The sequence below is a fragment of the Triticum aestivum genome, chromosome 3A, assembly GCF_018294505.1.
Source record: "Triticum aestivum cultivar Chinese Spring chromosome 3A, IWGSC CS RefSeq v2.1, whole genome shotgun sequence".
NCBI classification, from domain to species: Eukaryota; Viridiplantae; Streptophyta; class Magnoliopsida; order Poales; family Poaceae; genus Triticum; species Triticum aestivum.
The window spans coordinates 732,811,089-732,824,267 of NC_057800.1; the positions used below are offsets into that span (position 1 = coordinate 732,811,089).

At 45.0% G+C, this 13,179-nt stretch overlaps 1 pseudogene; it reads left to right on the forward strand.

Moving 5' to 3' along the window:
* The first annotated feature begins 2,320 nt into the window (after nucleotides 1-2,320).
* LOC123057314 (serine decarboxylase 1-like) lies at nucleotides 2,321-13,179 on the forward strand (annotated as a pseudogene).

The window sequence follows — 13,179 nt, forward strand, 5'->3', positions numbered from 1 at the left end:
AACATACATCTATATCCATAGACCACCGAGCGATGATACACGCACTGAATTAAGCCAAAGCCGCGTCGCCATCATCGCTCCTACCTCACTGGATCTGGGACAAACTTTGTTGTAGTAAACAGTCTTGAAGATGCCATTCTAAAGCCCCACATGACCAGCGCACTAGAGCAACAACCGTCGCCGATGAAGCAAAGAATTAATTGAAAGGATCCAAATTGTAGACACATGAACAAAGACGAACAAAGATTGAATCAAGCAGATCCACCGAAAACCAGCATCGACCAAATCATGTGAAATCCACTGGAGACACACCTCATCACACTCTTCAATGATATTGGGCACATCACCAGTGCAGGAACTAGTCACGAAGAACATTATTCCATATTCAAAGAGCCGTCACCGCCTCATCTTCCTGATCAGAACACAAACCCTAAATGAATTCACAAAAATAGCGAAGAACAGAGCAAGATCCCTCTCACTGGCAAGGAATAAGTCCACCACGCCTTCATTGCCCTATCGGCCACACCGGCGCCGGTAGGAGACATGGAAACCCTAAACTTTTTTATTGGAAAGATAAACAACATATATGATGTTTGTAAGGTCAAAGGACCAAAGTAATAACACAAGAAATGGGTCTATAGTTAGTAATCAATGAAGACCATGGAGACGAAGATTTATCCCGATGTTCACTCCCTTGTAGGGAAGATAGTCACTGTTGTAGAGGTGTGAGTTCCACAAAGGAACAATCAACACCACAAAGATGATTCTCAACCATTAGTGGTAGAACTTGAGACAACCTCCAAACTTCACAAATGAGGGGTCAAATAGCAAGTTGATTCCTAACTGAGGACTCCTACTACCTAGAAACCTCCAACCTGGAAGAGTGACCAACTAAATGATGACCACAAAGGAAACTCGATTTCCTTTGGTGAGAATGTAGATCTAGGGTTTCTCTTTCTTTTCCCTTAAAGGATGGGTATGTTTTCATGAAGGGGTGTGGAGGGTTCCATGGTTTAGAGTGTGAGAAAATTGAGTGACAGGGAAAACAGCTCAGCTAGCTCGGAGTTGGGGAGAAAGATGATCCTTGGGGAAGATGGAGCGGGCCTTTTACAGCCCCTTTCAAATTCTGCCCCTTAGGGACATGTTCTAGCCTATCCAGAGTCCGGGACATGTTCCAAATTGGGTTCTAGAAATAACCTGAGCTCCTAAGATGGTGGGGGCAGAGGGTGTCGCCGATCGGCTTTGCTTACAACCTTTTGGACTAACTAATCTATTATTTACTCAAGACACACTTAAGGCTTGTTCAGTTAATCCCCACCTGGATGGGATTAGAGAGCATTTTAGGGGATTGAGGTGGAATTTGACTTGATGGGGATTTAATCCCTTTCAATCCCCTTCAAACCCCTTGAGATCCCATAAAATGAAACAAGGTCTTAGGGAGACAAAATCTCTTTCAAGCGGGACTCCTGCCAAATTCATTTGTAGCTACCAAAAGTTTTTCCCAGTTAGTCCAGTGACTTTAATATACAAACTACTCTCCCTGCTGAACCATGGATTTTAACAATCTATCACTAAGCCTTTTGCTTCAGGACAGGGGAAAGGGGAACTGTCAAATAAACCTTGGCATAAGCTTTTCCAAAAGCGGTACTCACCACGTGTTTACTCATTTACTTTTGATTCGACCTCCTGGTTCAGATGTATTCCTTCCGTTCTAAATTACTCGTCGCAGAAATGAATATATCTAGAACTAAAATACATCTAGATACATCCATACCTGCAACAAGTAATTCGGAACGGATGGAGTAATAAATAAAGAGAGTTTCCCTAGTGACGAAAGAATTTAGATCCCCTGCATCCACAGTGTTACTACCCTCTTTCTTTTTCAGATTCATATTCTATAACTATTGTGCATGCATGACGGTGCAACGCTTGCGTCGTTGCACGTACGTGGTGTGCTCACCAGTCATGGTCACCCTACCCTAGCAACATACGCAAGTCTCCATCTGGCAGCTGGAGGACCTACGCACGGGACAGGTGGGTGTGGATGGAACCGATCGGCGGGGGCGACGACGGCGCCGACGGCGACTCCGCGAGCTGGCGCGAGGGCACCTGATCAATCGACCACCTGCACGCCCGCGCGATCGTTGAGACGAGATATATTCATATTCTCGATCGATCGCATCGGATCTCGCGTTTCACGTGTGCCCCCCGCTCCAAATCATTCGCTCTCGACCACCTTTATATGCCTATAAATCCCACGTACTACGCCTCTCGGATCCTTCACACACAAACACAGTACGTAGGTCCCAACAGATTAAGGATGGCAGGGAAGAAGGGCGGCGGTGATGCTGACGGAGAGGCGGCGGCGGCGGTAGACCCTATCGGTGTTGGTGTTGGCGCCGTTGCTGGCCTGACTGATCGGCAGCTTGGCGTGGTGCCGCCGCCGGCGCGCGTGCGGGCGGAAGGGTTCGAGGTGATGGAGCCGCCGGTGGACGATGAGGAGGCTGCGGCGGGGAGGCGGGCCGACGTGGCCGCGCTCCTCGCCGGCTTCGCCCACCACCTCCGTGACAGGACCGCCCACCATCTCGGTATCCATCCATGCATCGTCTCTGGCTGACTTCTATACTACCATGCACGCATGCATGCATTCACGTCTGCTAGCTCCTCCTCGCGTGAACAGGGTGGGAGCTGCCGAATTTGGATAGAGAATGTACGTTAAATGGATTAACACAAATTAAAGAAACAAACTAAATAAAATGAACTTATATAAATACATAAAAGTTCTGGGATATATAAATACAATAATGATCGATGAAGCTATCTTCAAAAAGCTAGAAATTAAGCGGAAGCTGGTTCAGCAATAATAGAACTTATAACTTATCCAGTGTTTGATCTTATGCACTTGCAAGTTACCCATATAGTACAATGCAACCAGGACTAATATATTTCTCACACAAATGTTTGGTGTTTTTCCTTTTGCATGCAGGCTACCCTTACAACCTGGATTTCGACTTCAGTGTGATGGCTCAGTTCCAGAGCTTCTCCATCAACAACCTTGGCGACCCTTTCATCGAGAGCAACTACGGTGTGCACTCAAGGCAGTTTGAGGTCGCCGTGCTCGACTGGTTTGCCTGCCTTTGGGAGCTCCAGCGGGATCAGTACTAGGGCTACATCACCAACTGTGGAACCGAGGGGAATCTGCACGGCCTACTAGTCGGGTGAGTATCTATTTATCTATAGCTCATTTGGAACACATAAACTTCACGAGAAAAAAAGTTTTTCTTTTGGTTTTAGGGAATCATTGATTGATGGGGTGTATCTAATCTCACAGGAGAGAACTCTTTCCTGATGGAATTATATACGCGTCTTGCGAGTCACATTACTCTGTCTTCAAGGCAGGTAGGATGTATAGGGTCGAGTGCGTCAAGATCGACGCTCTGGTCACCGGAGAGATGAATTGTGCGGATTTCAGAGCAAAGCTGTTGGAGAACCTAGGGAGACCCGCCATTGTGAATGTGAATATTGGTTAGCATCTTGACTTCGCCAACTAGAGAGAGACACGCGTCGAATTGTTCATATTCTCTCTGTAAAGACTCATCTGATTGATATTGACCTTTTTTCGTTCCTTGTAGGGACAACTGTGAAGGGAGCAATTGATGATCTTGACAGGATCATAAGTATTCTTGTGGAATGTGGGTTTCAAAACCGGTTTTATATCCATTGTGACGGTGCTTTGGCCGGTCTTATGATGCCATTTATAAGACAAGTAGGACGTGTTAACTTTCAAGCAGTAAATTTGTCACGGCAATTTCGACAATATCTTGATAATGCTGAACAAAGGTTTAACTAATTACTGTTGCCCCTACTTTTATCTAGGCTCCAAAGGTGACATTCACGAAGCCCATCGGAAGCGTCAGTGTCTCTGGCCACAAGTTCATGGGTTGCCCAGTACCATGTGGTGTGGTAATAACCAGGCTTGAGCATGTAAAAGTACTTTCTACCGATATCGAATACCTATCATCTAGAGACGCAACAATCATGGGGAGCCGCAATGGCACGCGCCAATGTACCTATGGTATACATTGAACAAGAAGGGTTACAAAGGCATCCGCAAGGAAGTTCAAAAGTGCTTGAGAAATGCTCATCACCTCGCCAACCGTCTCAAGGAGATGGGAGTAAGTGCATCCCTAAACGAGTTGAGTAGCATGGTGGTCTTCGAGAGGCCACAAGACGAGACTTTTGTGCACAAGTGGCAGCTTGCCTGTGAAAGCAGCATCGCACATGTGGTAGTGATGCCAAACATGAAGGAAATATGCCCTAGAGGCAATAATAAAGTTATTATTTATTTCCTTATAATCATGATAAATGTTTATTATTCATGCTAGAATTGTATTTACCGGAAACATAATACATGTGTGAATACATAGACAAACAGAGTGTCACTAGTATGCCTCTACTTAACTAGCTCGTTAATCAAAGATGGTTAAGTTTCCTAACCATGAACAATGAGTTGTTATTTGATTAACGAGGTCACATCATTAGTAGAATGATCTGATTGACATGACCCATTCCATTAGCTTAGCACCCGATCGTTTAGTATGTTGCTATTGCTTTCTTCATGACTTATACATGTTCCTATGACTATGAGATTATGCAACTCCCGTTTACCGGAGGAACACTTTGGGTACTACCAAACGTCACAACGTAACTGGGTGATTATAAAGGAGTACTACAGGTGTCTCCAATGGTCGATGTTGGGTTGGCGTATTTCGAGATTAGGATTTGTCACTCCGATTGTCGGAGAGGTATCTCTGGGCCCTCTCGGTAATACACATCACATAAGCCTTGCAAGCATTACAACTAATATGTTAGTTGTGAGATGATGTATTACGGAACGAGTAAAGAGACTTGCCAGTAACGAGATTGAACTAGGTATTGGAAACCGACGATCGAATCTCGGGCATGTAACATACCGATGACAAAGGGAACAACGTATGTTGTTATGCGGTCTGACCGATAAAGATCTTCGTAGAATATGTAGGAGCCAATATGGGCATCCAGGTCCCGCTATTGGTTATTGACCGGAGACGTGTCTCGGTCATGTCTACATTGTTCTCGAACCCGTAGGGTCTGCACGCTTAAGGTTACGATGACAGTTATATTATGAGTTTATGCATTTTGATGTACCGAAGGTTGTTCGGAGTCCCGGATGTGATCACGGACATGACGAGGAGTCTCGAAATGGTCGAGACATAAAGATTGATATATTGGAAGTCTATGTTTGGACATCGGAAGTGTTCCGGGTGAAATCGGGATTTTACCGGGTTACCGGGAGGTTACCGGAACCCCCCGGGAGCCATATGGGCCATCATGGGCCTTAGTGGAAAGGAGAAAGGGGCAGCCCAAGGGGGCTGCGCGCCTCCCCCCTTCCCCTAGTCCTATTAGGACTAGGAGAGGTGGCCGGCTACCCCTCTCTCTCTTTCCCCCTTGGGAATCCTAGTTGGAATAGGATTGGAGGGGAGTCCTACTCCCGGTAGGAGTAGGACTCCTCCTGCACCACCTCCTCCTGGCCGGCGCCTCCTTCCCCCCTTGGCTCCTTTATATACGGAGGCAGGGGCACCTCTAAACACACAAGTTGACACAAGTTGATCCACGTGATCGATTCCTTAGCCGTGTGCGGTGCCCCCTGCCACCATATTCCTCGATAATACTGTAGTGGAGTTTAGGCGAAGCCCTGCTGCTGTAGTTCATCAAGATCGTCACCACGCCGTCGTGCTGACGAAACTCTTCCCCGACACTTTGCTGGATCGGAGTCCGGGGATCGTCATCGAGCTGAACGTGTGCTCGAACTCGAAGGTGTCGTAGTTTCGGTGCTTGATCGGTTGGATCGTGAAGACGTACGACTACTTCCTCTACGTCGTGTCATTGCTTCCGCTGTCGGTCTGCGTTGGGTACGTAGACAACACTCTCCTCTCGTTGCTATGCATCACATGATCCTGTGTGCGCGTAGGAAATTTTTTGAAATTACTACGAAACCCAACAGTGGTATCAGAGCCTAGGTTATTGATGTTGATGTTATATGCACGAGTAGAACACAAGTGAGTTGTGGACGATACAAGTCATACTGCCTACCAGCATGTCATATTTTGGTTCGGCGGTATTGTTGGACGAGACGACCCGGACCAACCTTACGCGTACGCTTACGCGAGACCGGTTCCCTCGACGTGCTTTGCACAGAGATGGCTTGCGGGCGACTGCCTCTCCAACTTTAGTTGAACCAAGTATGGCTACGCCCGGTCCTTGCGAAGGTTAAAACGGAGTCTATTTGACAAACTATCGTTGTGGTTTTGATGCGTAGGTGAGATTGGTTCTTACTTAAGCCCGTAGCAGCCACGTAAAACATGCAACAACAAAGTAGAGGACGTCTAACTTGTTTTTGCAGGGCATGTTGTGATGTGATATGGTCAAGGCATGATGCTGAATTTTATTGTATGAGATGATCATGTTTTGTAACCGAGTTATCGGCAACTGGCAGGAGCCATATGGTTGTCGCTTTATTGTATGCAATGCAATCGCGATGTAATGCTTTACTTTATTACTAAACGGTAGTGATAGTCGTGGAAGCATAAGATTGGCGGGACGACAATGATGCTACGATGGAGATCAAGGTGTCGCGCCGGTGACGATGGTGATCATGACGGTGCTTCGGAGATGGAGATCACAAGCACGAGATGATGATGGCCATATCATATCACTTATATTGATTGCATGTGATGTTTATCTTTTTATGCATCTTATCTTGCTTTGATTGACGGTAGCATTATAAGATGATCTCTCATTAAATTATCAAGAAGTGTTCTCCCTGAGTATGCACCGTTGCCAAAGTTCGTCGTGCCCAGACACCACGTGATGATCGGGTGTCATAAGCTCTACGTCCATCTACAACGGGTGCAAGCCAGTTTTTGCACACGCAGAATACTCAGGTTAAACTTGACGAGCCTAGCATATGCAGATATGGCCTCGGAACACGGAGACCGAAAGGTCGAGCGTGAATCATATAGTAGATATGATCAACATAACGATGTTCACCATTGAAAACTACTCCATCTCACGTGATGATCGGTTATGGTTTAGTTGATTTGGATCACGTAATCACTTAGAGGATTAGAGGGATGTCTATCTAAGTGGGAGTTCTTAAGTAATATGATTAATTGAACTTAAATTTATCATGAACTTAGTACCTGATAGTATCTTGCTTGTTTATGTTGATTGTAGATAGATGGCTCGTGTTGTTGTTCCGTTGAATTTTAATGCGTTCCTTGAGAAAGCAAAGTTGAAAGATGATGGTAGCAATTACACGGACTGAGTCCGTAACTTGAGGATTATCCTCATTGCTGCACAGAAGAATTACGTCCTGGAATCATCGCTGGGTGCCAGGCCTGCTGCTGGAGCAACGCCAGATGTTATGAACGTCTGGCAGAGCAAAGCTGATGACTACTCGATAGTTCAGTGTGCCATGCTTTACGGCTTAGAATCGGGACTTCAACGACGTTTTGAACGTCATGGAGCATATGAGATGTTCCAGGAGTTGAAGTTAATATTTCAAGCAAATGCCCGGATTGAGAGATATGAAGTCTCCAATAAGTTCTATAGCTGCAAGATGGAGGAGAACAGTTCTGTCAGTGAGCATATACTCAAAATGTCTGGGTATAATAATCACTTGATTCAATTGGGAGTTAATCTTCCGGATGATTGCGTCATCGACAGAATTCTCCAATCACTGCCACCAAGCTACAAGAGCTTTGTAATGAACTATAATATGCAAGGGATGAACAAGACTATTCCCGAGCTCTTCGCAATGCTGAAAGCTGCGGAGGTAGAAATCAAGAAGGAGCATCAAGTGTTGATGGTCAACAAGACCACTAGTTTCAAGAAAAAGGGCAAAGGGAAGAAGAAGGGGAACTTCAAGAAGAACGGCAAGCAAGTTGCTGCTCAAGAGAAGAAACCCAAGTCTGGACCTAAGCCTGAAACTGAGTGCTTCTACTTCAAGCAGACTGGTCACTGGAAGCGGAACTGCCCCAAGTATTTGGCAGATAAGAAGGATGGCAAGGTGAACAAAGGTATATGTGATATACATGTTATTGATGTGTACCTTACTAATGCTCGCAGTAGCACCTGGGTATTTGATACTGGTTCTGTTGCTAATATTTGCAACTCGAAACAGGGACTACGGATTAAGCGAAGATTGGCTAAGGACGAGGTGACGATGCGCGTGGGAAACGGTTCCAAAGTCGATGTGATCGCGGTCGGCACGCTACCTCTACATCTACCTTCGGGATTAGTATTAGACCTAAATAATTGTTATTTGGTGCCAGCGTTGAGCATGAACATTATATCTGGATCTTGTTTAATGCGAGACGGTTATTCATTTAAATCAGAGAATAATGGTTGTTCTATTTATATGAGTAATATCTTTTATGGTCATGCACCCTTGAAGAGTGGTCTATTTTTATTAAATCTCGATAGTAGTAATACACATATTCATAATGTTGAAGCCAAAAGATGCAGAGTAGATAATGAAAGTGCAACTTATTTATGGCACTGTCGTTTAGGTCATATCGGTATAAAGCGCATGAAGAAACTCCATACCGATGGACTTTTGGAACCACTTGATTATGAATCACTTGGTACTTGCGAACCGTGCCTCTTGGGCAAGATGACTAAAACACCGTTCTCCGGTACTATGGAGAGAGCAACAGATTTGTTGGAAATCATACATACCGATGTATGTGGCCCGATGAATATTGAGGTTCGTGGCGGATATCGTTATTTTCTCACCTTCACAGATGATTTAAGCAGATATGGGTATATTTACTTAATGAAACATAAGTCTGAAACATTTGAAAAGTTCAAAGAATTTCAGAGTGAAGTTGAAAATCATCGTAACAAGAAAATAAAGTTTCTACGATCTGATCGTGGAGGAGAATATTTGAGTTACGAGTTTGGCGTACATTTGAAAAACTGTGGAATAGTTTCGCAACTCACGCCACCCGGAACACCACAGCGTAATGGTGTGTCCGAACGTCGTAATCGTACTTTACTAGATATGGTGCGATCTATGATGTCTCTTACTGATTTACCGCTATCATTTTGGGGATATGCTTTAGAGACGGCCGCATTCACGTTAAATAGGGCACCATCAAAATCCGTTGAGACAACGCCTTATGAACTGTGGTTTGGCAAGAAACCAAAGTTGTCGTTTCTTAAAGTTTGGGGCTGCGATGCTTATGTGAAAAAGCTTCAACCTGATAAGCTCGAACCCAAATCGGAGAAATGTGTCTTCATAGGATACCCAAAGGAAACTGTTGGGTACACCTTCTATCACAGATCCGAAGGCAAAACATTCGTTGCTAAGAATGGATCATTTCTAGAGAAGGAGTTTCTCTCGAAAGAAGTGAGTGGGAGAAAAGTAGAACTTGACGAGGTAACTGTACCTGCTCCCTTACTGGAAAGTAGTTCATCACAGAAAACTGTTTCAGTGACACCTACACCAGTTAGTGAGGAAGCCAATGATAATGATCATGAAACTTCAGATCAAGATACTACTGAACCGCGTAGATCAACCAGAGTAAGATCCGCACCAGAGTGGTACGGTAATCCTGTTCTGGAGGTCATGCTACTAGATCATGATGAACCTACGAACTATGAAGAAGCGATGGTGAGCCCAGATTCCGTAAAGTGGCTTGAAGCCATGAAATCTGAGATGGGATCCATGTATGAGAACAAAGTATGGACTTTGGTTGACTTGCCCGATGATCGGCAAGCAATTGAGAATAAATGGATTTTTAAGAAGAAGACTGACGCTGATGGTAATGTTACTGTCTACAAAGCTCGACTTGTCGCAAAAGGTTTTCGGCAAGTTCAAGGAATTGACTACGATGAGACCTTCTCACCCGTAGCGATGCTTAAGTCCGTCCGAATCATGTTAGCAATTGCCGCATTTTATGATTATGAAATTTGGCAAATGGATGTCAAAACTGCATTCCTAAATGAATTTCTGGAAGAAGAGTTGTATATGATGCAACCAGAAGGTTTTGTCGATCCAAAGGGAGCTAACAAAGTGTGCAAGCTCCAGCGATCCATTTATGGACTGGTGCAAGCCTCTCGGAGTTGGAATAAACGTTTTGATAGTGTGATCAAAGCATTTGGTTTTATACAGGCTTTCGGAGAAGCCTGTATTTACAAGAAAGTGAGTGGGAGCTCTGTAGCATTTCTGATATTATATGTGGATGACATATTACTGATTGGAAATGATATAGAATTTCTGGATAGCATAAAGGGATACTTGAATAAAAGTTTTTCAATGAAAGGCCTCGGTGAAGCTGCTTACATATTAGGCATTAAGATCTATAGAGATAGATCAAGACGCTTAATTGGACTTTCACAAAGCACATACCTTGACAAATTTTTGAAGAAATTCAAAATGGATCAAGCAAAGAAAGGGTTCTTGCCTGTGTTACAAGGTGTGAAATTGAGTAAGACTCAATGCCCGACCACTGCAGAAGATAGAGAGAATATGAAAGATGTTCCCTATGCATCAGCCATAGGCTCTATCATGTATGCAATGCTGTGTACCAGACCTGATGTGTGCCTTGCTATAAGTTTAGCAGGGAGGTACCAAAGTAATCCAGGAATGGATCACTGGACAGCGGTCAAGAACATCCTGAAATACCTGAAAAGGACTAAGGATATGTTTCTCGTATATGGAAGTGACAAAGAGCTCATCGTAAAAGGTTACGTTGATGCAAGCTTTGACACTGATCCGGACGATTCTAAATCGCAAACCGGATACGTGTTTACATTAAACGGTGGAGCTGTCAGTTGGTGCAGTTCCAAACAAAGCGTTGTAGCGGGATCTACATGTGAAGCGGAATACATAGCTGCTTCGGAAGCAGCAAATGAAGGAGTCTGGATGAAGGAGTTCATATCCGATCTAGGTGTCATACCTAGTGCATCGGGTCCAATGAAAATCTTTTGTGACAATACTGGTGCAATTGCCTTGGCAAAGGAATCCAGATTTCACAAAAGGACCAAACACATCAAGAGACGCTTCAACTCCATCCGGGATCTAGTCCAGGTGGGAGACAGAGATTTGCAAGATACATACGGATCTGAATGTTGCAGACCCGTTGACTAAGCCTCTTCCACGAGCAAAACATGATCAGCACCAAAGCTCCATGGGTGTAAGATTCATTACAGTGTAATCTAGATTATTGACTCTAGTGCAAGTGGGAGACTGAAGGAAATATGCCCTAGAGGCAATAATAAAGTTATTATTTATTTCCTTATAATCATGATAAATGTTTATTATTCATGCTAGAATTGTATTTACCGGAAACATAATACATGTGTGAATACATAGACAAACAGAGTGTCACTAGTATGCCTCTACTTGACTAGCTCGTTAATCAAAGATGGTTAAGTTTCCTAACCATGAACAATGAGTTGTTATTTGATTAACGAGGTCACATCATTAGTAGAATGATTTGATTGACATGACCCATTCCATTAGCTTAGCACCCGATCGTTTAGTATGTTGCTATTGCTTTCTTCATGACTTATACATGTTCCTATGACTATGAGATTATGCAACTCCCGTTTACCGGAGGAACACTTTGGGTACTACCAAACGTCACAACGTAACTGGGTGATTATAAAGGAGTACTACAGGTGTCTCCAATGGTCGATGTTGGGTTGGCGTATTTCGAGATTAGGATTTGTCACTCCGATTGTCGGAGAGGTATCTCTGGGCCCTCTCGGTAATACACATCACATAAGCCTTGCAAGCATTACAACTAATATGTTAGTTGTGAGATGATGTATTACGGAACGAGTAAAGAGACTTGCCAGTAACGAGATTGAACTAGGTATTGGATACCGACGATCGAATCTCGGGCATGTAACATACCGATGACAAAGGGAACAACGTATGTTGTTATGCGGTCTGACCGATAAAGATCTTCGTAGAATATGTAGGAGCCAATATGGGCATCCAGGTCCCGCTATTGGTTATTGACCGGAGACGTGTCTCGGTCATGTCTACATTGTTCTCGAACCCGTAGGGTCCGCACGCTTAAGGTTACGATGACAATTATATTATGAGTTTATGCATTTTGATGTACCGAAGGTTGTTCGGAGTCCCGGATGTGATCACGGACATGACGAGGAGTCTCGAAATGGTCGAGACATAAAGATTGATATATTGGAAGTCTATGTTTGGACATCGGAAGTGTTCCGGGTGAAATCGGGATTTTACCGGGTTACCGGGAGGTTACCGGAACCCCCCGGGAGCCATATGGGCCATCATGGGCCTTAGTGGAAAGGAGAAAGGGGCAGCCCAAGGGGGCTGCGCGCCTCCCCCCTTCCCCTAGTCCTATTAGGACTAGGAGAGGTGGCCGGCCACCCCTCTCTCTCTTTCCCCCTTGGGAATCCTAGTTGGAATAGGATTGGAGGGGAGTCCTACTCCCGGTAGGAGTAGGACTCCTCCTGCGCCACCTCCTCCTGGCCGGCGCCTCCTCCCCCCCTTGGCTCCTTTATATACGGAGGCAGGGGCACCTCTAAACACACAAGTTGACACAAGTTGATCCACGTGATCGATTCCTTAGCCGTGTGCGGTGCCCCCTGCCACCATATTCCTCGATAATACTGTAGCAGAGTTTAGGCGAAGCCCTGCTGCTGTAGTTCATCAAGATCGTCACCACGCCGTCGTGCTGACGAAACTCTTCCCCGACACTTTGCTGGATCGGAGTCCGGGGATCGTCATCGAGCTGAACGTGTGCTCGAACTCGGAGGTGCCGTAGTTTTGGTGCTTGATCGGTTGGATCGTGAAGACGTACGACTACTTCCTCTACGTCGTGTCATTGCTTCCGCAGTCGGTCTGCGTTGGGTACGTAGACAACACTCTCCTCTCGTTGCTATGCATCACATGATCCTGTGTGCGCGTAGGAAAATTTTTGAAATTACTACGAAACCCAACAAAACATCGATGTGGAGAAGCTCGATGACTTTGTTGAGGAGCTTGTCGCCAGGCGGGCCTGGCATGAGCGCAAAGTGTTTGACATACTATGTGTTGCAAAGGACATAGGGCAAGAGAATTGCCTTTGTAGTCTACACAACTAG